Source organism: Paralichthys olivaceus, chromosome 10, assembly GCF_024713975.1.
Source record: "Paralichthys olivaceus isolate ysfri-2021 chromosome 10, ASM2471397v2, whole genome shotgun sequence".
In the NCBI taxonomy this organism is placed as follows: domain Eukaryota; kingdom Metazoa; phylum Chordata; class Actinopteri; order Pleuronectiformes; family Paralichthyidae; genus Paralichthys; species Paralichthys olivaceus.
This window is the reverse complement of record NC_091102.1, coordinates 945,814-971,032: the sequence shown is the minus strand read 5'-3', so window position 1 is coordinate 971,032 and position 25,219 is coordinate 945,814. Positions and strand designations below refer to the sequence as shown.

Below are 25,219 nucleotides of genomic sequence, written 5' to 3'. Positions count from 1 at the left end.
TAGGGTTGTGATTAGGGTTAGGGTTAGGGATGAGTACCCATTGGAGATCAAGATATTCTTCAATAACTTTTTTTCTGAAGGTCTTAGAGACTTGGAAGTTGGTTCCATCTCCACTAATGTGGGTATGCCCGATCCATTGGTACCACCCGCAGGCTTCTACGACCTTTGGAAGGGGTAGGGTTAGGGTTGTGATTAGTGTTACATTTTTGGGTTGTGATTAGGGTTAGGGTTAGGGATGAAAACCTATAGGAGTTTAAGATATTCTTCAATAACTTTTTTTCTGAAGGTCATAGAGACTTGGAAGTTGGTTCCATCTCCACTAATGTGGCTATGCCCGATCCATTGGGACCATCCCCGAGCTTCTACGACCTTCGGAAATGGTGAAACCACCAAATCTAAAAAAAAAAAGTACAAGATATTTTGGAATAACTTTTTTTCTGAAAGTCATAGAGACTTGGGCATTTCATGTTTAGTAAAGGGTAGCCTGCCACACAACCACAGCGAATTTCAGCACGTTTCGAGCAAGCAGCGCGGAGTTATTCACCTTATGGTGAATATGGGTTAGGGTTGCAATTAGGGTTAGGGTTAGGGTTGTGATTAGGGTTAGGGTTAGGGATGAGTACCCATTGGAGATCAAGATATTCTTCAATAACTTTTTTTCTGAAGGTCTTAGAGACTTGGAAGTTGGTTCCATCTCCACTAATGTGGGTATGCCCGATCCATTGGTACCACCCGCAGGCTTCTACGACCTTTGGAAGGGGTAGGGTTAGGGTTGTGATTAGTGTTACATTTTTGGGTTGTGATTAGGGTTAGGGTTAGGGATGAAAACCTATAGGAGTTTAAGATATTCTTCAATAACTTTTTTTCTGAAGGTCATAGAGACTTGGAAGTTGGTTCCATCTCCACTAATGTGGCTATGCCCGATCCATTGGGACCATCCCCGAGCTTCTACGACCTTCGGAAATGGTGAAACCACCAAATCTAAAAAAAAAAGTACAAGATATTTTGGAATAACTTTTTTCTGAAAGTCATAGAGACTTGGGCATTTCATGTTTAGTAAAGGGTAGCCTGCCACACAACCACGGCGAATTTCAGCACGTTTCGAGCAAGCAGCGCGGAGTTATTCACCTTATGGTGAATATGGGTTAGGGTTGCAATTAGGGTTAGGGTTAGGGTTGTGATTAGGGTTAGGGTTAGGGATGAGTACCCATTGGAGATCAAGATATTCTTCAATAACTTTTTTTCTGAAGGTCTTAGAGACTTGGAAGTTGGTTCCATCTCCACTAATGTGGGTATGCCCGATCCATTGGTACCACCCGCAGGCTTCTACGACCTTTGGAAGGGGTAGGGTTAGGGTTGTGATTAGTGTTACATTTTTGGGTTGTGATTAGGGTTAGGGTTAGGGATGAAAACCTATAGGAGTTTAAGATATTCTTCAATAACTTTTTTTCTGAAGGTCATAGAGACTTGGAAGTTGGTTCCATCTCCACTAATGTGGCTATGCCCGATCCATTGGGACCATCCCCGAGCTTCTACGACCTTCGGAAATGGTGAAACCACCAAATCTAAAAAAAAAAGTACAAGATATTTTGGAATAACTTTTCTTCTAAAAGTCATAGAGACTTGGGCATTTCATGTTTAGTAAAGGGTAGCCTGCCACACAACCACGGCGAATTTCAGCACGTTTCGAGCAAGCAGCGCGGAGTTATTCACCTTATGGTGAATATGGGTTAGGGTTGCAATTAGGGTTAGGGTTAGGGTTGTGATTAGGGTTAGGGTTAGGGATGAGTACCCATTGGAGATCAAGATATTCTTCAATAACTTTTTTTCTGAAGGTCTTAGAGACTTGGAAGTTGGTTCCATCTCCACTAATGTGGGTATGCCCGATCCATTGGTACCACCCGCAGGCTTCTACGACCTTTGGAAGGGGTAGGGTTAGGGTTGTGATTAGTGTTACATTTTTGGGTTGTGATTAGGGTTAGGGTTAGGGATGAAAACCTATAGGAGTTTAAGATATTCTTCAATAACTTTTTTTCTGAAGGTCATAGAGACTTGGAAGTTGGTTCCATCTCCACTAATGTGGCTATGCCCGATCCATTGGGACCATCCCCGAGCTTCTACGACCTTCGGAAATGGTGAAACCACCAAATCTAAAAAAAAAAGTACAAGATATTTTGGAATAACTTTTTTTCTGAAAGTCATAGAGACTTGGGCATTTCATGTTTAGTAAAGGGTAGCCTGCCACACAACCACGGCGAATTTCAGCACGTTTCGAGCAAGCAGCGCGGAGTTATTCACCTTATGGTGAATATGGGTTAGGGTTGCAATTAGGGTTAGGGTTAGGGTTGTGATTAGGGTTAGGGTTAGGGTTGTGATTAGGGTTAGGGTTAGGGATGAGTACCCATTGGAGATCAAGATATTCTTCAATAACTTTTTTTCTGAAGGTCTTAGAGACTTGGAAGTTGGTTCCATCTCCACTAATGTGGGTATGCCCGATCCATTGGTACCACCCGCAGGCTTCTACGACCTTTGGAAGGGGTAGGGTTAGGGTTGTGATTAGTGTTACATTTTTGGGTTGTGATTAGGGTTAGGGTTAGGGATGAAAACCTATAGGAGTTTAAGATATTCTTCAATAACTTTTTTTCTGAAGGTCATAGAGACTTGGAAGTTGGTTCCATCTCCACTAATGTGGCTATGCCCGATCCATTGGGACCATCCCTGAGCTTCTACGACCTTCGGAAATGGTGAAACCACCAAATCTAAAAAAAAAAAGTACAAGATATTTTGGAATAACTTTTTTTCTGAAAGTCATAGAGACTTGGGCATTTCATGTTTAGTAAAGGGTAGCCTGCCACACAACCACGGCGAATTTCAGCACGTTTCGAGCAAGCAGCGCGGAGTTATTCACCTTATGGTGAATATGGGTTAGGGTTGCAATTAGGGTTAGGGTTAGGGTTGTGATTAGGGTTAGGGTTAGGGATGAGTACCCATTGGAGATCAAGATATTCTTCAATAACTTTTTTTCTGAAGGTCTTAGAGACTTGGAAGTTGGTTCCATCTCCACTAATGTGGGTATGCCCGATCCATTGGTACCACCCGCAGGCTTCTACGACCTTTGGAAGGGGTAGGGTTAGGGTTGTGATTAGTGTTACATTTTTGGGTTGTGATTAGGGTTAGGGTTAGGGATGAAAACCTATAGGAGTTTAAGATATTCTTCAATAACTTTTTTTCTGAAGGTCATAGAGACTTGGAAGTTGGTTCCATCTCCACTAATGTGGCTATGCCCGATCCATTGGGACCATCCCCGAGCTTCTACGACCTTCGGAAATGGTGAAACCACCAAATCTAAAAAAAAAAAGTACAAGATATTTTGGAATAACTTTTTTTCTGAAAGTCATAGAGACTTGGGCATTTCATGTTTAGTAAAGGGTAGCCTGCCACACAACCACAGCGAATTTCAGCACGTTTCGAGCAAGCAGCGCGGAGTTATTCACCTTATGGTGAATATGGGTTAGGGTTGCAATTAGGGTTAGGGTTAGGGTTGTGATTAGGGTTAGGGTTAGGGTTGTGATTAGGGTTAGGGTTAGGGATGAGTACCCATTGGAGATCAAGATATTCTTCAATAACTTTTTTTCTGAAGGTCTTAGAGACTTGGAAGTTGGTTCCATCTCCACTAATGTGGGTATGCCCGATCCATTGGTACCACCCGCAGGCTTCTACGACCTTTGGAAGGGGTAGGGTTAGGGTTGTGATTAGTGTTACATTTTTGGGTTGTGATTAGGGTTAGGGTTAGGGATGAAAACCTATAGGAGTTTAAGATATTCTTCAATAACTTTTTTTCTGAAGGTCATAGAGACTTGGAAGTTGGTTCCATCTCCACTAATGTGGCTATGCCCGATCCATTGGGACCATCCCCGAGCTTCTACGACCTTCGGAAATGGTGAAACCACCAAATCTAAAAAGAAAAGTACAAGATATTTTGGAATAACTTTTTTTCTGAAAGTCATAGAGACTTGGGCATTTCATGTTTAGTAAAGGGTAGCCTGCCACACAACCACGGCGAATTTCAGCACGTTTCGAGCAAGCAGCGCGGAGTTATTCACCTTATGGTGAATATGGGTTAGGGTTGCAATTAGGGTTAGGGTTAGGGTTGTGATTAGGGTTAGGGTTAGGGATGAGTACCCATTGGAGATCAAGATATTCTTCAATAACTTTTTTTCTGAAGGTCTTAGAGACTTGGAAGTTGGTTCCATCTCCACTAATGTGGGTATGCCCGATCCATTGGTACCACCCGCAGGCTTCTACGACCTTTGGAAGGGGTAGGGTTAGGGTTGTGATTAGTGTTACATTTTTGGGTTGTGATTAGGGTTAGGGTTAGGGATGAAAACCTATAGGAGTTTAAGATATTCTTCAATAACTTTTTTTCTGAAGGTCATAGAGACTTGGAAGTTGGTTCCATCTCCACTAATGTGGCTATGCCCGATCCATTGGGACCATCCCTGAGCTTCTACGACCTTCGGAAATGGTGAAACCACCAAATCTAAAAAAAAAAAGTACAAGATATTTTGGAATAACTTTTTTTCTGAAAGTCATAGAGACTTGGGCATTTCATGTTTAGTAAAGGGTAGCCTGCCACACAACCACGGCGAATTTCAGCACGTTTCGAGCAAGCAGCGCGGAGTTATTCACCTTATGGTGAATATGGGTTAGGGTTGCAATTAGGGTTAGGGTTGTGATTAGGGTTAGGGTTAGGGATGAGTACCCATTGGAGATCAAGATATTCTTCAATAACTTTTTTTCTGAAGGTCTTAGAGACTTGGAAGTTGGTTCCATCTTCACTAATGTGGGTATGCCCGATCCATTGGTACCACCCGCAGGCTTCTACGACCTTTGGAAGGGGTAGGGTTAGGGTTGTGATTAGTGTTACATTTTTGGGTTGTGATTAGGGTTAGGGTTAGGGATGAAAACCTATAGGAGTTTAAGATATTCTTCAATAACTTTTTTTCTGAAGGTCATAGAGACTTGGAAGTTGGTTCCATCTCCACTAATGTGGCTATGCCCGATCCATTGGGACCATCCCCGAGCTTCTACGACCTTCGGAAATGGTGAAACCACCAAATCTAAAAAAAAAAGTACAAGATATTTTGGAATAACTTTTTTTCTGAAAGTCATAGAGACTTGGGCATTTCATGTTTAGTAAAGGGTAGCCTGCCACACAACCACGGCGAATTTCAGCACGTTTCGAGCAAGCAGCGCGGAGTTATTCACCTTATGGTGAATATGGGTTAGGGTTGCAATTAGGGTTAGGGTTAGGGTTGTGATTAGGGTTAGGGTTAGGGATGAGTACCCATTGGAGATCAAGATATTCTTCAATAACTTTTTTTCTGAAGGTCTTAGAGACTTGGAAGTTGGTTCCATCTCCACTAATGTGGGTATGCCCGATCCATTGGTACCACCCGCAGGCTTCTACGACCTTTGGAAGGGGTAGGGTTAGGGTTGTGATTAGTGTTACATTTTTGGGTTGTGATTAGGGTTAGGGTTAGGGATGAAAACCTATAGGAGTTTAAGATATTCTTCAATAACTTTTTTTCTGAAGGTCATAGAGACTTGGAAGTTGGTTCCATCTCCACTAATGTGGCTATGCCCGATCCATTGGGACCATCCCCGAGCTTCTACGACCTTCGGAAATGGTGAAACCACCAAATCTAAAAAAAAAAGTACAAGATATTTTGGAATAACTTTTCTTCTGAAAGTCATAGAGACTTGGGCATTTCATGTTTAGTAAAGGGTAGCCTGCCACACAACCACGGCGAATTTCAGCACGTTTCGAGCAAGCAGCGCGGAGTTATTCACCTTATGGTGAATATGGGTTAGGGTTGCAATTAGGGTTAGGGTTAGGGTTGTGATTAGGGTTAGGGTTAGGGATGAGTACCCATTGGAGATCAAGATATTCTTCAATAACTTTTTTTCTGAAGGTCTTAGAGACTTGGAAGTTGGTTCCATCTTCACTAATGTGGGTATGCCCGATCCATTGGTACCACCCGCAGGCTTCTACGACCTTTGGAAGGGGTAGGGTTAGGGTTGTGATTAGTGTTACATTTTTGGGTTGTGATTAGGGTTAGGGTTAGGGATGAAAACCTATAGGAGTTTAAGATATTCTTCAATAACTTTTTTTCTGAAGGTCATAGAGACTTGGAAGTTGGTTCCATCTCCACTAATGTGGCTATGCCCGATCCATTGGGACCATCCCCGAGCTTCTACGACCTTCGGAAATGGTGAAACCACCAAATCTAAAAAAAAAAAGTACAAGATATTTTGGAATAACTTTTTTTCTGAAAGTCATAGAGACTTGGGCATTTCATGTTTAGTAAAGGGTAGCCTGCCACACAACCACGGCGAATTTCAGCACGTTTCGAGCAAGCAGCGCGGAGTTATTCACCTTATGGTGAATATGGGTTAGGGTTGCAATTAGGGTTAGGGTTAGGGTTGTGATTAGGGTTAGGGTTAGGGATGAGTACCCATTGGAGATCAAGATATTCTTCAATAACTTTTTTTCTGAAGGTCTTAGAGACTTGGAAGTTGGTTCCATCTTCACTAATGTGGGTATGCCCGATCCATTGGTACCACCCGCAGGCTTCTACGACCTTTGGAAGGGGTAGGGTTAGGGTTGTGATTAGTGTTACATTTTTGGGTTGTGATTAGGGTTAGGGTTAGGGATGAAAACCTATAGGAGTTTAAGATATTCTTCAATAACTTTTTTTCTGAAGGTCATAGAGACTTGGAAGTTGGTTCCATCTCCACTAATGTGGCTATGCCCGATCCATTGGGACCATCCCCGAGCTTCTACGACCTTCGGAAATGGTGAAACCACCAAATCTAAAAAAAAAAGTACAAGATATTTTGGAATAACTTTTTTTCTGAAAGTCATAGAGACTTGGGCATTTCATGTTTAGTAAAGGGTAGCCTGCCACACAACCACGGCGAATTTCAGCACGTTTCGAGCAAGCAGCGCGGAGTTATTCACCTTATGGTGAATATGGGTTAGGGTTGCAATTAGGGTTAGGGTTAGGGTTGTGATTAGGGTTAGGGTTAGGGATGAGTACCCATTGGAGATCAAGATATTCTTCAATAACTTTTTTTCTGAAGGTCTTAGAGACTTGGAAGTTGGTTCCATCTGCACTAATGTGGGTATGCCCGATCCATTGGTACCACCCGCAGGCTTCTACGACCTTTGGAAGGGGTAGGGTTAGGGTTGTGATTAGTGTTACATTTTTGGGTTGTGATTAGGGTTAGGGTTAGGGATGAAAACCTATAGGAGTTTAAGATATTCTTCAATAACTTTTTTTCTGAAGGTCATAGAGACTTGGAAGTTGGTTCCATCTCCACTAATGTGGCTATGCCCGATCCATTGGGACCATCCCCGAGCTTCTACGACCTTCGGAAATGGTGAAACCACCAAATCTAAAAAAAAAAAGTACAAGATATTTTGGAATAACTTTTTTTCTGAAAGTCATAGAGACTTGGGCATTTCATGTTTAGTAAAGGGTAGCCTGCCACACAACCACGGCGAATTTCAGCACGTTTCGAGCAAGCAGCGCGGAGTTATTCACCTTATGGTGAATATGGGTTAGGGTTGCAATTAGGGTTAGGGTTAGGGTTGTGATTAGGGTTAGGGTTAGGGATGAGTACCCATTGGAGATCAAGATATTCTTCAATAACTTTTTTTCTGAAGGTCTTAGAGACTTGGAAGTTGGTTCCATCTCCACTAATGTGGGTATGCCCGATCCATTGGTACCACCCGCAGGCTTCTACGACCTTTGGAAGGGGTAGGGTTAGGGTTGTGATTAGTGTTACATTTTTGGGTTGTGATTAGGGTTAGGGTTAGGGATGAAAACCTATAGGAGTTTAAGATATTCTTCAATAACTTTTTTTCTGAAGGTCATAGAGACTTGGAAGTTGGTTCCATCTCCACTAATGTGGCTATGCCCGATCCATTGGGACCATCCCCGAGCTTCTACGACCTTCGGAAATGGTGAAACCACCAAATCTAAAAAAAAAAGTACAAGATATTTTGGAATAACTTTTTTTCTGAAAGTCATAGAGACTTGGGCATTTCATGTTTAGTAAAGGGTAGCCTGCCACACAACCACGGCGAATTTCAGCACGTGTCGAGCAAGCAGCGCGGAGTTATTCACCTTATGGTGAATATGGGTTAGGGTTGCAATTAGGGTTAGGGTTAGGGTTGTGATTAGGGTTAGGGTTAGGGTTGTGATTAGGGTTAGGGTTAGGGATGAGTACCCATTGGAGATCAAGATATTCTTCAATAACTTTTTTTCTGAAGGTCTTAGAGACTTGGAAGTTGGTTCCATCTCCACTAATGTGGGTATGCCCGATCCATTGGTACCACCCGCAGGCTTCTACGACCTTTGGAAGGGGTAGGGTTAGGGTTGTGATTAGTGTTACATTTTTGGGTTGTGATTAGGGTTAGGGTTAGGGATGAAAACCTATAGGAGTTTAAGATATTCTTCAATAACTTTTTTTCTGAAGGTCATAGAGACTTGGAAGTTGGTTCCATCTCCACTAATGTGGCTATGCCCGATCCATTGGGACCATCCCCGAGCTTCTACGACCTTCGGAAATGGTGAAACCACCAAATCTAAAAAAAAAAGTACAAGATATTTTGGAATAACTTTTTTTCTGAAAGTCATAGAGACTTGGGCATTTCATGTTTAGTAAAGGGTAGCCTGCTACACAACCACGGCGAATTTCAGCACGTTTCGAGCAAGCAGCGCGGAGTTATTCACCTTATGGTGAATATGGGTTAGGGTTGCAATTAGGGTTAGGGTTAGGGTTGTGATTAGGGTTAGGGTTAGGGATGAGTACCCATTGGAGATCAAGATATTCTTCAATAACTTTTTTTCTGAAGGTCTTAGAGACTTGGAAGTTGGTTCCATCTCCACTAATGTGGGTATGCCCGATCCATTGGTACCACCCGCAGGCTTCTACGACCTTTGGAAGGGGTAGGGTTAGGGTTGTGATTAGTGTTACATTTTTGGGTTGTGATTAGGGTTAGGGTTAGGGATGAAAACCTATAGGAGTTTAAGATATTCTTCAATAACTTTTTTTCTGAAGGTCATAGAGACTTGGAAGTTGGTTCCATCTCCACTAATGTGGCTATGCCCGATCCATTGGGACCATCCCCGGGCTTCTACGACCTTCGGAAATGGTGAAACCACCAAATCTAAAAAAAAAAAGTACAAGATATTTTGGAATAACTTTTTTTCTGAAAGTCATAGAGACTTGGGCATTTCATGTTTAGTAAAGGGTAGCCTGCCACACAACCACGGCGAATTTCAGCACGTTTCGAGCAAGCAGCGCGGAGTTATTCACCTTATGGTGAATATGGGTTAGGGTTGCAATTAGGGTTAGGGTTAGGGTTGTGATTAGGGTTAGGGATGAGTACCCATTGGAGATCAAGATATTCTTCAATAACTTTTTTTCTGAAGGTCTTAGAGACTTGGAAGTTGGTTCCATCTCCACTAATGTGGGTATGCCCGATCCATTGGTACCACCCGCAGGCTTCTACGACCTTTGGAAGGGGTAGGGTTAGGGTTGTGATTAGTGTTACATTTTTGGGTTGTGATTAGGGTTAGGGTTAGGGATGAAAACCTATAGGAGTTTAAGATATTCTTCAATAACTTTTTTTCTGAAGGTCATAGAGACTTGGAAGTTGGTTCCATCTCCACTAATGTGGCTATGCCCGATCCATTGGGACCATCCCCGAGCTTCTACGACCTTCGGAAATGGTGAAACCACCAAATCTAAAAAAAAAAGTACAAGATATTTTGGAATAACTTTTTTTCTGAAAGTCATAGAGACTTGGGCATTTCATGTTTAGTAAAGGGTAGCCTGCCACACAACCACGGCGAATTTCAGCACGTTTCGAGCAAGCAGCGCGGAGTTATTCACCTTATGGTGAATATGGGTTAGGGTTGCAATTAGGGTTAGGGTTAGGGTTGTGATTAGGGTTAGGGTTAGGGATGAGTACCCATTGGAGATCAAGATATTCTTCAATAACTTTTTTTCTGAAGGTCTTAGAGACTTGGAAGTTGGTTCCATCTGCACTAATGTGGGTATGCCCGATCCATTGGTACCACCCGCAGGCTTCTACGACCTTTGGAAGGGGTAGGGTTAGGGTTGTGATTAGTGTTACATTTTTGGGTTGTGATTAGGGTTAGGGTTAGGGATGAGTACCCATTGGAGATCAAGATATTCTTCAATAACTTTTTTTCTGAAGGTCTTAGAGACTTGGAAGTTGGTTCCATCTCCACTAATGTGGGTATGCCCGATCCATTGGTACCACCCGCAGGCTTCTACGACCTTTGGAAGGGGTAGGGTTAGGGTTGTGATTAGTGTTACATTTTTGGGTTGTGATTAGGGTTAGGGTTAGGGATGAAAACCTATAGGAGTTTAAGATATTCTTCAATAACTTTTTTTCTGAAGGTCATAGAGACTTGGAAGTTGGTTCCATCTCCACTAATGTGGCTATGCCCGATCCATTGGGACCATCCCCGAGCTTCTACGACCTTCGGAAATGGTGAAACCACCAAATCTAAAAAAAAAAGTACAAGATATTTTGGAATAACTTTTTTTCTGAAAGTCATAGAGACTTGGGCATTTCATGTTTAGTAAAGGGTAGCCTGCCACACAACCACGGCGAATTTCAGCACGTGTCGAGCAAGCAGCGCGGAGTTATTCACCTTATGGTGAATATGGGTTAGGGTTGCAATTAGGGTTAGGGTTAGGGTTGTGATTAGGGTTAGGGTTAGGGTTGTGATTAGGGTTAGGGTTAGGGATGAGTACCCATTGGAGATCAAGATATTCTTCAATAACTTTTTTTCTGAAGGTCTTAGAGACTTGGAAGTTGGTTCCATCTCCACTAATGTGGGTATGCCCGATCCATTGGTACCACCCGCAGGCTTCTACGACCTTTGGAAGGGGTAGGGTTAGGGTTGTGATTAGTGTTACATTTTTGGGTTGTGATTAGGGTTAGGGTTAGGGATGAAAACCTATAGGAGTTTAAGATATTCTTCAATAACTTTTTTTCTGAAGGTCATAGAGACTTGGAAGTTGGTTCCATCTCCACTAATGTGGCTATGCCCGATCCATTGGGACCATCCCCGAGCTTCTACGACCTTCGGAAATGGTGAAACCACCAAATCTAAAAAAAAAAAGTACAAGATATTTTGGAATAACTTTTTTTCTGAAAGTCATAGAGACTTGGGCATTTCATGTTTAGTAAAGGGTAGCCTGCCACACAACCACGGCGAATTTCAGCACGTTTCGAGCAAGCAGCGCGGAGTTATTCACCTTATGGTGAATATGGGTTAGGGTTGCAATTAGGGTTAGGGTTAGGGTTGTGATTAGGGTTAGGGTTAGGGATGAGTACCCATTGGAGATCAAGATATTCTTCAATAACTTTTTTTCTGAAGGTCTTAGAGACTTGGAAGTTGGTTCCATCTGCACTAATGTGGGTATGCCCGATCCATTGGTACCACCCGCAGGCTTCTACGACCTTTGGAAGGGGTAGGGTTAGGGTTGTGATTAGTGTTACATTTTTGGGTTGTGATTAGGGTTAGGGTTAGGGATGAAAACCTATAGGAGTTTAAGATATTCTTCAATAACTTTTTTTCTGAAGGTCATAGAGACTTGGAAGTTGGTTCCATCTCCACTAATGTGGCTATGCCCGATCCATTGGGACCATCCCCGAGCTTCTACGACCTTCGGAAATGGTGAAACCACCAAATCTAAAAAAAAAAAGTACAAGATATTTTGGAATAACTTTTTTTCTGAAAGTCATAGAGACTTGGGCATTTCATGTTTAGTAAAGGGTAGCCTGCCACACAACCACGGCGAATTTCAGCACGTTTCGAGCAAGCAGCGCGGAGTTATTCACCTTATGGTGAATATGGGTTAGGGTTGCAATTAGGGTTAGGGTTAGGGTTGTGATTAGGGTTAGGGTTAGGGATGAGTACCCATTGGAGATCAAGATATTCTTCAATAACTTTTTTTCTGAAGGTCTTAGAGACTTGGAAGTTGGTTCCATCTCCACTAATGTGGGTATGCCCGATCCATTGGTACCACCCGCAGGCTTCTACGACCTTTGGAAGGGGTAGGGTTAGGGTTGTGATTAGTGTTACATTTTTGGGTTGTGATTAGGGTTAGGGTTAGGGATGAAAACCTATAGGAGTTTAAGATATTCTTCAATAACTTTTTTTCTGAAGGTCATAGAGACTTGGAAGTTGGTTCCATCTCCACTAATGTGGCTATGCCCGATCCATTGGGACCATCCCCGAGCTTCTACGACCTTCGGAAATGGTGAAACCACCAAATCTAAAAAAAAAAGTACAAGATATTTTGGAATAACTTTTTTTCTGAAAGTCATAGAGACTTGGGCATTTCATGTTTAGTAAAGGGTAGCCTGCCACACAACCACGGCGAATTTCAGCACGTGTCGAGCAAGCAGCGCGGAGTTATTCACCTTATGGTGAATATGGGTTAGGGTTGCAATTAGGGTTAGGGTTAGGGTTGTGATTAGGGTTAGGGTTAGGGTTGTGATTAGGGTTAGGGTTAGGGATGAGTACCCATTGGAGATCAAGATATTCTTCAATAACTTTTTTTCTGAAGGTCTTAGAGACTTGGAAGTTGGTTCCATCTCCACTAATGTGGGTATGCCCGATCCATTGGTACCACCCGCAGGCTTCTACGACCTTTGGAAGGGGTAGGGTTAGGGTTGTGATTAGTGTTACATTTTTGGGTTGTGATTAGGGTTAGGGTTAGGGATGAAAACCTATAGGAGTTTAAGATATTCTTCAATAACTTTTTTTCTGAAGGTCATAGAGACTTGGAAGTTGGTTCCATCTCCACTAATGTGGCTATGCCCGATCCATTGGGACCATCCCCGAGCTTCTACGACCTTCGGAAATGGTGAAACCACCAAATCTAAAAAAAAAAAGTACAAGATATTTTGGAATAACTTTTTTTCTGAAAGTCATAGAGACTTGGGCATTTCATGTTTAGTAAAGGGTAGCCTGCCACACAACCACGGCGAATTTCAGCACGTTTCGAGCAAGCAGCGCGGAGTTATTCACCTTATGGTGAATATGGGTTAGGGTTGCAATTAGGGTTAGGGTTAGGGTTGTGATTAGGGTTAGGGTTAGGGATGAGTACCCATTGGAGATCAAGATATTCTTCAATAACTTTTTTTCTGAAGGTCTTAGAGACTTGGAAGTTGGTTCCATCTGCACTAATGTGGGTATGCCCGATCCATTGGTACCACCCGCAGGCTTCTACGACCTTTGGAAGGGGTAGGGTTAGGGTTGTGATTAGTGTTACATTTTTGGGTTGTGATTAGGGTTAGGGTTAGGGATGAAAACCTATAGGAGTTTAAGATATTCTTCAATAACTTTTTTTCTGAAGGTCATAGAGACTTGGAAGTTGGTTCCATCTCCACTAATGTGGCTATGCCCGATCCATTGGGACCATCCCCGAGCTTCTACGACCTTCGGAAATGGTGAAACCACCAAATCTAAAAAAAAAAAGTACAAGATATTTTGGAATAACTTTTTTTCTGAAAGTCATAGAGACTTGGGCATTTCATGTTTAGTAAAGGGTAGCCTGCCACACAACCACAGCGAATTTCAGCACATTTCGAGCAAGCAGCGCGGAGTTATTCACCTTATGGTGAATATGGGTTAGGGTTGCAATTAGGGTTAGGGTTAGGGTTGTGATTAGGGTTAGGGTTAGGGATGAGTACCCATTGGAGATCAAGATATTCTTCAATAACTTTTTTTCTGAAGGTCTTAGAGACTTGGAAGTTGGTTCCATCTCCACTAATGTGGGTATGCCCGATCCATTGGTACCACCCGCAGGCTTCTACGACCTTTGGAAGGGGTAGGGTTAGGGTTGTGATTAGTGTTACATTTTTGGGTTGTGATTAGGGTTAGGGTTAGGGATGAAAACCTATAGGAGTTTAAGATATTCTTCAATAACTTTTTTTCTGAAGGTCATAGAGACTTGGAAGTTGGTTCCATCTCCACTAATGTGGCTATGCCCGATCCATTGGGACCATCCCCGAGCTTCTACGACCTTCGGAAATGGTGAAACCACCAAATCTAAAAAAAAAAGTACAAGATATTTTGGAATAACTTTTTTTCTGAAAGTCATAGAGACTTGGGCATTTCATGTTTAGTAAAGGGTAGCCTGCCACACAACCACGGCGAATTTCAGCACGTGTCGAGCAAGCAGCGCGGAGTTATTCACCTTATGGTGAATATGGGTTAGGGTTGCAATTAGGGTTAGGGTTAGGGTTGTGATTAGGGTTAGGGTTAGGGTTGTGATTAGGGTTAGGGTTAGGGATGAGTACCCATTGGAGATCAAGATATTCTTCAATAACTTTTTTTCTGAAGGTCTTAGAGACTTGGAAGTTGGTTCCATCTCCACTAATGTGGGTATGCCCGATCCATTGGTACCACCCGCAGGCTTCTACGACCTTTGGAAGGGGTAGGGTTAGGGTTGTGATTAGTGTTACATTTTTGGGTTGTGATTAGGGTTAGGGTTAGGGATGAAAACCTATAGGAGTTTAAGATATTCTTCAATAACTTTTTTTCTGAAGGTCATAGAGACTTGGAAGTTGGTTCCATCTCCACTAATGTGGCTATGCCCGATCCATTGGGACCATCCCCGAGCTTCTACGACCTTCGGAAATGGTGAAACCACCAAATCTAAAAAAAAAAAGTACAAGATATTTTGGAATAACTTTTTTTCTGAAAGTCATAGAGACTTGGGCATTTCATGTTTAGTAAAGGGTAGCCTGCCACACAACCACGGCGAATTTCAGCACGTTTCGAGCAAGCAGCGCGGAGTTATTCACCTTATGGTGAATATGGGTTAGGGTTGCAATTAGGGTTAGGGTTAGGGTTGTGATTAGGGTTAGGGTTAGGGATGAGTACCCATTGGAGATCAAGATATTCTTCAATAACTTTTTTTCTGAAGGTCTTAGAGACTTGGAAGTTGGTTCCATCTGCACTAATGTGGGTATGCCCGATCCATTGGTACCACCCGCAGGCTTCTACGACCTTTGGAAGGGGTAGGGTTAGGGTTGTGATTAGTGTTACATTTTTGGGTTGTGATTAGGGTTAGGGTTAGGGATGAAAACCTATAGGAGTTTAAGATATTCTTCAATAACTTTTTTTCTGAAGGTCATAGAGACTTGGAAGTTGGTTCCATCTCCACTAATGTGGCTATGCCCGATCCATTGGGACCATCCCCGAGCTTCTACGACCTTCGGAAATGGTGAAACCACCAAATCTAAAAAAAAAAAGTACAAGATATTTTGGAATAACTTTTTTTCTGAAAGTCATAGAGACTTGGGCATTTCATGTTTAGTAAAGGGTAGCCTGCCACACAACCACAGCGAATTTCAGCACGTTTCGAGCAAGCAGCGCGGAGTTATTCACCTTATGGTGAATATGGGTTAGGGTTGCAATTAGGGTTAGGGTTAGGGTTGTGATTAGGGTTAGGGTTAGGGATGAGTACCCATTGGAGATCAAGATATTCTTCAATAACTTTTTTTCTGAAGGTCTTAGAGACTTGGAAGTTGGTTCCATCTCCACTAATGTGGGTATGCCCGATCCATTGGTACCACCCGCAGGCTTCTACGACCTTTGGAAGGGGTAGGGTTAGGGTTGTGATTAGTGTTACATTTTTGGGTTGTGATTAGGGTTAGGGTTAGGGATGAAAACCTATAGGAGTTTAAGATATTCTTCAATAACTTTTTTTCTGAAGGTCATAGAGACTTGGAAGTTGGTTCCATCTCCACTAATGTGGCTATGCCCGATCCATTGGGACCATCCCCGAGCTTCTACGACCTTCGGAAATGGTGAAACCACCAAATCTAAAAAAAAAAGTACAAGATATTTTGGAATAACTTTTTTTCTGAAAGTCATAGAGACTTGGGCATTTCATGTTTAGTAAAGGGTAGCCTGCCACACAACCACGGCGAATTTCAGCACGTTTCGAGCAAGCAGCGCGGAGTTATTCACCTTATGGTGAATATGGGTTAGGGTTGCAATTAGGGTTAGGGTTAGGGTTGTGATTAGGGTTAGGGTTAGGGATGAGTACCCATTGGAGATCAAGATATTCTTCAATAACTTTTTTTCTGAAGGTCTTAGAGACTTGGAAGTTGGTTCCATCTCCACTAATGTGGGTATGCCCGATCCATTGGTACCACCCGCAGGCTTCTACGACCTTTGGAAGGGGTAGGGTTAGGGTTGTGATTAGTGTTACATTTTTGGGTTGTGATTAGGGTTAGGGTTAGGGATGAAAACCTATAGGAGTTTAAGATATTCTTCAATAACTTTTTTTCTGAAGGTCATAGAGACTTGGAAGTTGGTTCCATCTCCACTAATGTGGCTATGCCCGATCCATTGGGACCATCCCCGAGCTTCTACGACCTTCGGAAATGGTGAAACCACCAAATCTAAAAAAAAAAAGTACAAGATATTTTGGAATAACTTTTCTTCTGAAAGTCATAGAGACTTGGGCATTTCATGTTTAGTAAAGGGTAGCCTGCCACACAACCACGGCGAATTTCAGCACGTTTCGAGCAAGCAGCGCGGAGTTATTCACCTTATGGTGAATATGGGTTAGGGTTGCAATTAGGGTTAGGGTTAGGGTTGTGATTAGGGTTAGGGTTAGGGATGAGTACCCATTGGAGATCAAGATATTCTTCAATAAATTTTTTTCTGAAGGTCTTAGAGACTTGGAAGTTGGTTCCATCTTCACTAATGTCGGTATGCCCGATCCATTGGTACCACCCGCAGGCTTCTACGACCTTTGGAAGGGGTAGGGTTAGGGTTGTGATTAGTGTTACATTTTTGGGTTGTGATTAGGGTTAGGGTTAGGGATGAAAACCTATAGGAGTTTAAGATATTCTTCAATAACTTTTTTTCTGAAGGTCATAGAGACTTGGAAGTTGGTTCCATCTCCACTAATGTGGCTATGCCCGATCCATTGGGACCATCCCCGAGCTTCTACGACCTTCGGAAATGGTGAAACCACCAAATCTAAAAAAAAAAAGTACAAGATATTTTGGAATAACTTTTTTTCTGAAAGTCATAGAGACTTGGGCATTTCATGTTTAGTAAAGGGTAGCCTGCCACACAACCACGGCGAATTTCAGCACGTTTCGAGCAAGCAGCGCGGAGTTATTCACCTTATGGTGAATATGGGTTAGGGTTGCAATTAGGGTTAGGGTTAGGGTTGTGATTAGGGTTAGGGTTAGGGATGAGTACCCATTGGAGATCAAGATATTCTTCAATAACTTTTTTTCTGAAGGTCTTAGAGACTTGGAAGTTGGTTCCATCTCCACTAATGTGGGTATGCCCGATCCATTGGTACCACCCGCAGGCTTCTACGACCTTTGGAAGGGGTAGGGTTAGGGTTGTGATTAGTGTTACATTTTTGGGTTGTGATTAGGGTTAGGGTTAGGGATGAGTACCCATTGGAGATCAAGATATTCTTCAATAACTTTTTTTCTGAAGGTCTTAGAGACTTGGAAGTTGGTTCCATCTCCACTAATGTGGGTATGCCCGATCCATTGGTACCACCCGCAGGCTTCTACGACCTTTGGAAGGGTTAGGGTTAGGGTTGTGATTAGTGTTACATTTTTGGGTTGTGATTAGGGTTAGGGTTAGGGATGAAAACCTATAGGAGTTTAAGATATTCTTCAATAACTTTTTTTCTGAAGGTCATAGAGACTTGGAAGTTGGTTCCATCTCCACTAATGTGGCTATGCCCGATCCATTGGGACCATCCCCGAGCTTCTACGACCTTCGGAAATGGTGAAACCACCAAATCTAAAAAAAAAAAGTACAAGATATTTTGGAATAACTTTTTTTCTGAAAGTCATAGAGACTTGGGCATTTCATGTTTAGTAAAGGGTAGCCTGCCACACAACCACGGCGAATTTCAGCACGTTTCGAGCAAGCAGCGCGGAGTTATTCACCTTATGGTGAATATGGGTTAGGGTTGCAATTAGGGTTAGGGTTAGGGTTGTGATTAGGGTTAGGGTTAGGGATGAGTACCCATTGGAGATCAAGATATTCTTCAATAACTTTTTTTCTGAAGGTCATAGAGACTTGGAAGTTGGTTCCATCTCCACTAATGTGGGTATGCCCGATCCATTGGTACCACCCGCAGGCTTCTACGACCTTTGGAAGGGGTAGGGTTAGGGTTGTGATTAGTGTTACATTTTTGGGTTGTGATTAGGGTTAGGGTTAGGGATGAAAACCTATAGGAGTTTAAGATATTCTTCAATAACTTTTTTTCTGAAGGTCATAGAGACTTGGAAGTTGGTTCCATCTCCACTAATGTGGCTATGCCCGATCCATTGGGACCATCCCCGAGCTTCTACGACCTTCGGAAATGGTGAAACCACCAAATCTAAAAAAAAAAGTACAAGATATTTTGGAATAACTTTTTTTCTGAAAGTCATAGAGACTTGGGCATTTCATGTTTAGTAAAGGGTAGCCTGCCACACAACCACGGCGAATTTCAGCACGTGTCGAGCAAGCAGCGCGGAGTTATTCACCTTATGGTGAATATGGGTTAGGGTTGCAATTAGGGTTAGGGTTAGGGTTGTGATTAGGGTTAGGGTTAGGGTTGTGATTAGGGTTAGGGTTAGGGATGAGTACCCATTGGAGATCAAGATATTCTTCAATAACTTTTTTTCTGAAGGTCTTAGAGACTTGGAAGTTGGTTCCATCTCCACTAATGTGGGTATGCCCGATCCATTGGTACCACCCGCAGGCTTCTACGACCTTTGGAAGGGGTAGGGTTAGGGTTGTGATTAGTGTTACATTTTTGGGTTGTGATTAGGGTTAGGGTTAGGGATGAAAACCTATAGGAGTTTAAGATATTCTTCAATAACTTTTTTTCTGAAGGTCATAGAGACTTGGAAGTTGGTTCCATCTCCACTAATGTGGCTATGCCCGATCCATTGGGACCATCCCCGAGCTTCTACGACCTTCGGAAATGGTGAAACCACCAAATCTAAAAAAAAAAAGTACAAGATATTTTGGAATAACTTTTTTTCTGAAAGTCATAGAGACTTGGGCATTTCATGTTTAGTAAAGGGTAGCCTGCCACACAACCACAGCGAATTTCAGCACGTTTCGAGCAAGCAGCGCGGAGTTATTCACCTTATGGTGAATATGGGTTAGGGTTGCAATTAGGGTTAGGGTTAGGGTTGTGATTAGGGTTAGGGTTAGGGATGAGTACCCATTGGAGATCAAGATATTCTTCAATAACTTTTTTTCTGAAGGTCTTAGAGACTTGGAAGTTGGTTCCATCTCCACTAATGTGGGTATGCCCGATCCATTGGTACCACCCGCAGGCTTCTACGACCTTTGGAAGGGGTAGGGTTAGGGTTGTGATTAGTGTTACATTTTTGGGTTGTGATTAGGGTTAGGGTTAGGGATGAAAACCTATAGGAGTTTAAGATATTCTTCAATAACTTTTTTTCTGAAGGTCATAGAGACTTGGAAGTTGGTTCCATCTCCACTAATGTGGCTATGCCCGATCCATTGGGACCATCCCCGAGCTTCTACGACCTTCGGAAATGGTGAAACCACCAAATCTAAAAAAAAAAGTACAAGATATTTTGGAATAACTTTTTTTCTGAAAGTCATAGAGACTTGGGCATTTCATGTTTAGTAAAGGGTAGCCTGCTACACAACCACGGCGAATTTCAGCACGTTTCGAGCAAGCAGCGCGGAGTTATTCACCTTATGGTGAATATGGGTTAGGGTTGCAATTAGGGTTAGGGTTAGGGTTGTGATTAGGGTTAGGGTTAGGGATGAGTACCCATTGGAGATCAAGATATTCTTCAATAACTTTTTTTCTGAAGGTCTTAGAGACTTGGAAGTTGGTTCCATCTCCACTAATGTGGGTATGCCCGATCCATTGGTACCACCCGCAGGCTTCTACGACCTTTGGAAGGGGTAGGGTTAGGGTTGTGATTAGTGTTACATTTTTGGGTTGTGATTAGGGTTAGGGTTAGGGATGAAAACCTATAGGAGTTTAAGATATTCTTCAATAACTTTTTTTCTGAAGGTCATAGAGACTTGGAAGTTGGTTCCATCTCCACTAATGTGGCTATGCCCGATCCATTGGGACCATCCCCGAGCTTCTACGACCTTCGGAAATGGTGAAACCACCAAATCTAAAAAAAAAAAGTACAAGATATTTTGGAATAACTTTTCTTCTGAAAGTCATAGAGACTTGGGCATTTCATGTTTAGTAAAGGGTAGCCTGCCACACAACCACGGCGAATTTCAGCACGTTTCGAGCAAGCAGCGCGGAGTTATTCACCTTATGGTGAATATGGGTTAGGGTTGCAATTAGGGTTAGGGTTAGGGTTGTGATTAGGGTTAGGGTTAGGGATGAGTACCCATTGGAGATCAAGATATTCTTCAATAAATTTTTTTCTGAAGGTCTTAGAGACTTGGAAGTTGGTTCCATCTTCACTAATGTCGGTATGCCCGATCCATTGGTACCACCCGCAGGCTTCTACGACCTTTGGAAGGGGTAGGGTTAGGGTTGTGATTAGTGTTACATTTTTGGGTTGTGATTAGGGTTAGGGTTAGGGATGAAAACCTATAGGAGTTTAAGATATTCTTCAATAACTTTTTTTCTGAAGGTCATAGAGACTTGGAAGTTGGTTCCATCTCCACTAATGTGGCTATGCCCGATCCATTGGGACCATCCCCGAGCTTCTACGACCTTCGGAAATGGTGAAACCACCAAATCTAAAAAAAAAAAGTACAAGATATTTTGGAATAACTTTTTTTCTGAAAGTCATAGAGACTTGGGCATTTCATGTTTAGTAAAGGGTAGCCTGCCACACAACCACGGCGAATTTCAGCACGTTTCGAGCAAGCAGCGCGGAGTTATTCACCTTATGGTGAATATGGGTTAGGGTTGCAATTAGGGTTAGGGTTAGGGTTGTGATTAGGGTTAGGGTTAGGGATGAGTACCCATTGGAGATCAAGATATTCTTCAATAACTTTTTTTCTGAAGGTCTTAGAGACTTGGAAGTTGGTTCCATCTCCACTAATGTGGGTATGCCCGATCCATTGGTACCACCCGCAGGCTTCTACGACCTTTGGAAGGGGTAGGGTTAGGGTTGTGATTAGTGTTACATTTTTGGGTTGTGATTAGGGTTAGGGCTAGGGATGAAAACCTATAGGAGTTTAAGATATTCTTCAATAACTTTTTTTCTGAAGGTCATAGAGACTTGGAAGTTGGTTCCATCTCCACTAATGTGGCTATGCCCGATCCATTGGGACCATCCCCGAGCTTCTACGACCTTCGGAAATGGTGAAACCACCAAATCTAAAAAAAAAAGTACAAGATATTTTGGAATAACTTTTTTTCTGAAAGTCATAGAGACTTGGGCATTTCATGTTTAGTAAAGGGTAGCCTGCCACACAACCACGGCGAATTTCAGCACGTTTCGAGCAAGCAGCGCGGAGTTATTCACCTTATGGTGAATATGGGTTAGGGTTGCAATTAGGGTTAGGGTTAGGGTTGTGATTAGGGTTAGGGTTAGGGATGAGTACCCATTGGAGATCAAGATATTCTTCAATAACTTTTTTTCTGAAGGTCATAGAGACTTGGAAGTTGGTTCCATCTCCACTAATGTGGGTATGCCCGATCCATTGGTACCACCCGCAGGCTTCTACGACCTTTGGAAGGGGTAGGGTTAGGGTTGTGATTAGTGTTACATTTTTGGGTTGTGATTAGGGTTAGGGTTAGGGATGAAAACCTATAGGAGTTTAAGATATTCTTCAATAACTTTTTTTCTGAAGGTCATAGAGACTTGGAAGTTGGTTCCATCTCCACTAATGTGGCTATGCCCGATCCATTGGGACCATCCCCGAGCTTCTACGACCTTCGGAAATGGTGAAACCACCAAATCTAAAAAAAAAAGTACAAGATATTTTGGAATAACTTTTTTTCTGAAAGTCATAGAGACTTGGGCATTTCATGTTTAGTAAAGGGTAGCCTGCCACACAACCACGGCGAATTTCAGCACGTGTCGAGCAAGCAGCGCGGAGTTATTCACCTTATGGTGAATATGGGTTAGGGTTGCAATTAGGGTTAGGGTTAGGGTTGTGATTAGGGTTAGGGTTAGGGTTGTGATTAGGGTTAGGGTTAGGGATGAGTACCCATTGGAGATCAAGATATTCTTCAATAACTTTTTTTCTGAAGGTCTTAGAGACTTGGAAGTTGGTTCCATCTCCACTAATGTGGGTATGCCCGATCCATTGGTACCACCCGCAGGCTTCTACGACCTTTGGAAGGGGTAGGGTTAGGGTTGTGATTAGTGTTACATTTTTGGGTTGTGATTAGGGTTAGGGTTAGGGATGAAAACCTATAGGAGTTTAAGATATTCTTCAATAACTTTTTTTCTGAAGGTCATAGAGACTTGGAAGTTGGTTCCATCTCCACTAATGTGGCTATGCCCGATCCATTGGGACCATCCCCGAGCTTCTACGACCTTCGGAAATGGTGAAACCACCAAATCTAAAAAAAAAAGTACAAGATATTTTGGAATAACTTTTTTTCTGAAAGTCATAGAGACTTGGGCATTTCATGTTTAGTAAAGGGTAGCCTGCCACACAACCACGGCGAATTTCAGCACGTTTCGAGCAAGCAGCGCGGAGTTATTCACCTTATGGTGAATATGGGTTAGGGTTGCAATTAGGGTTAGGGTTAGGGTTGTGATTAGGGTTAGGGTTAGGGATGAGTACCCATTGGAGATCAAGATATTCTTCAATAACTTTTTTTCTGAAGGTCTTAGAGACTTGGAAGTTGGTTCCATCTGCACTAATGTGGGTATGCCCGATCCATTGGTACCACCCGCAGGCTTCTACGACCTTTGGAAGGGGTAGGGTTAGGGTTGTGATTAGTGTTACATTTTTGGGTTGTGATTAGGGTTAGGGTTAGGGATGAAAACCTATAGGAGTTTAAGATATTCTTCAATAACTTTTTTTCTGAAGGTCATAGAGACTTGGAAGTTGGTTCCATCTCCACTAATGTGGCTATGCCCGATCCATTGGGACCATCCCCGAGCTTCTACGACCTTCGGAAATGGTGAAACCACCAAATCTAAAAAAAAAAGTACAAGATATTTTGGAATAACTTTTTTTCTGAAAGTCATAGAGACTTGGGCATTTCATGTTTAGTAAAGGGTAGCCTGCTACACAACCACGGCGAATTTCAGCACGTTTCGAGCAAGCAGCGCGGAGTTATTCACCTTATGGTGAATATGGGTTAGGGTTGCAATTAGGGTTAGGGTTAGGGTTGTGATTAGGGTTAGGGATGAGTACCCATTGGAGATCAAGATATTCTTACAAAACTTTTTTTCTGAAGGTCTTAGAGACTTGGAAGTTGGTTCCATCTCCACTAATGTGGGTATGCCCGATCCATTGGTACCACCCGCAGGCTTCTACGACCTTTGGAAGGGGTAGGGTTAGGGTTGTGATTAGTGTTACATTTTTGGGTTGTGATTAGGGTTAGGGTTAGGGATGAAAACCTATAGGAGTTTAAGATATTCTTCAATAACTTTTTTTCTGAAGGTCATAGAGACTTGGAAGTTGGTTCCATCTCCACTAATGTGGCTATGCCCGATCCATTGGGACCATCCCCGAGCTTCTACGACCTTCGGAAATGGTGAAACCACCAAATCTAAAAAAAAAAAGTACAAGATATTTTGGAATAACTTTTTTTCTGAAAGTCATAGAGACTTGGGCATTTCATGTTTAGTAAAGGGTAGCCTGCCACACAACCACGGCGAATTTCAGCACGTTTTGAGCAAGCAGCGCGGAGTTATTCACCTTATGGTGAATATGGGTTAGGGTTGCAATTAGGGTTAGGGTTAGGGTTGTGATTAGGGTTAGGGTTAGGGATGAGTACCCATTGGAGATCAAGATATTCTTCAATAACTTTTTTTCTGAAGGTCTTAGAGACTTGGAAGTTGGTTCCATCTCCACTAATGTGGGTATGCCCGATCCATTGGTACCACCCGCAGGCTTCTACGACCTTTGGAAGGGGTAGGGTTAGGGTTGTGATTAGTGTTACATTTTTGGGTTGTGATTAGGGTTAGGGTTAGGGATGAAAACCTGTAGGAGTTTAAGATATTCTTCAATAGCTTTTTTTCTGAAGGTCATAGAGACTTGGAAGTTGGTTCCATCTCCACTAATGTGGCTATGCCCGATCCATTGTGACCATCCCCGAGCTTCTACGACCTTCGGAAATGGTGAAACCACCAAATCTAAAAAAAAAAGTACAAGATATTTTGGAATAACTTTTTTTCTGAAAGTCATAGAGACTTGGGCATTTCATGTTTAGTAAAGGGTAGCCTGCTACACAACCACGGCGAATTTCAGCACGTTTCGAGCAAGCAGCGCGGAGTGATTCACCTTATGGTGAATATGGGTTAGGGTTGCAATTAGGGTTAGGGTTAGGGTTGTGATTAGGGTTAGGGTTAGGGTTGTGATTAGGGTTAGGGTTAGGGTTGTGATTAGGGTTAGGGATGAGTACCCATTGGAGATCAAGATATTCTTCAATAACTTTTTTTCTGAAGGTCTTAGAGACTTGGAAGTTGGTTCCATCTGCACTAATGTGGGTATGCCCGATCCATTGGTACCACCCGCAGGCTTCTACGACCTTTGGAAGGGGTAGGGTTAGGGTTGTGATTAGTGTTACATTTTTGGGTTGTGATTAGGGTTAGGGTTAGGGATGAAAACCTATAGGAGTTTAAGATATTCTTCAATAACTTTTTTTCTGAAGGTCATAGAGACTTGGAAGTTGGTTCCATCTCCACTAATGTGGCTATGCCCGATCCATTGGGACCATCCCCGAGCTTCTACGACCTTCGGAAATGGTGAAACCACCAAATCTAAAAAAAAAAAGTACAAGATATTTTGGAATAACTTTTTTTCTGAAAGTCATAGAGACTTGGGCATTTCATGTTTAGTAAAGGGTAGCCTGCCACACAACCACGGCGAATTTCAGCACGTTTCGAGCAAGCAGCGCGGAGTTATTCACCTTATGGTGAATATGGGTTAGGGTTGCAATTAGGGTTAGGGTT

At 42.6% G+C, this 25,219-nt stretch overlaps 1 protein-coding gene across 1 annotated transcript in view; it reads left to right on the top strand.

The window, feature by feature from the left end:
- esd (esterase D/formylglutathione hydrolase) overlaps positions 1–25,219 on the top strand; it is a 110,764-nt gene that overhangs the window by 56,067 nt on the left and 29,478 nt on the right. The window lies entirely within an intron of this gene.